This window comes from Sinocyclocheilus grahami, unplaced genomic scaffold, assembly GCF_001515645.1.
Source record: "Sinocyclocheilus grahami isolate Dianchi unplaced genomic scaffold, SAMN03320097.WGS_v1.1 scaffold2980.1, whole genome shotgun sequence".
NCBI classification, from domain to species: domain Eukaryota; kingdom Metazoa; phylum Chordata; class Actinopteri; order Cypriniformes; family Cyprinidae; genus Sinocyclocheilus; species Sinocyclocheilus grahami.
In genome coordinates, this window is record NW_015508153.1 from 22,867 (window position 1) to 23,565 (window position 699).

The window sequence follows — 699 nt, forward strand, 5'->3', positions numbered from 1 at the left end:
CAGGGTCACATATGATATCAACCTGGCAGCTATTTATCAAAGAAAACATAGAGCTGAATTAATGTTGTGACTGATTATTTTACATTAGCACTAGAAAAATCATTTCTGAGTCCGAGAACATGAACAACCAGCAGACAATTACAGTAGTTATATATAGACCTTTAAATCATCACTGAAACTGAAAGACAGAAACTACAGCCACATGAATTCCCCTTCAATCATAAAAGACAATAAAACACAATTTCCTCCGAATGAGAAGGAAAAGTGAAACTGTGCTCTGCAGTCTAGCCGTAAAACAAATTCTAAACATCCCAGAACAAAGGACCATCACATGAAGCTGCATAAGCATTAACGAGAGATCGAGGAGCGCTTCTGCTTCTGTAAGTGAAGCACGTCTGCGTTTCGTCATGAGAAGATAAAAGACTTGACAAATCAAATCGTCTCTGATTGACATTGCCCTTTACAACCCGTCAAACACAGAACCGGCTGTTTAAAAATAATCTCTTTGTTTAATTCTTATGTTATTCTTGATAAATAAATGCAAAATGTATTTGTGTTTATTAACCCTATAAAGCCTAGTGTATCGTAGTTGATGCATGAATTTCTGAGGTCTCTAAATAATCAAAAATGGTCTTCTGAGGGATAGTTCAGAGCTTTTTATCCAGTCGAAGCTCTTTTAGTGTAATTGTACAAGCGTCC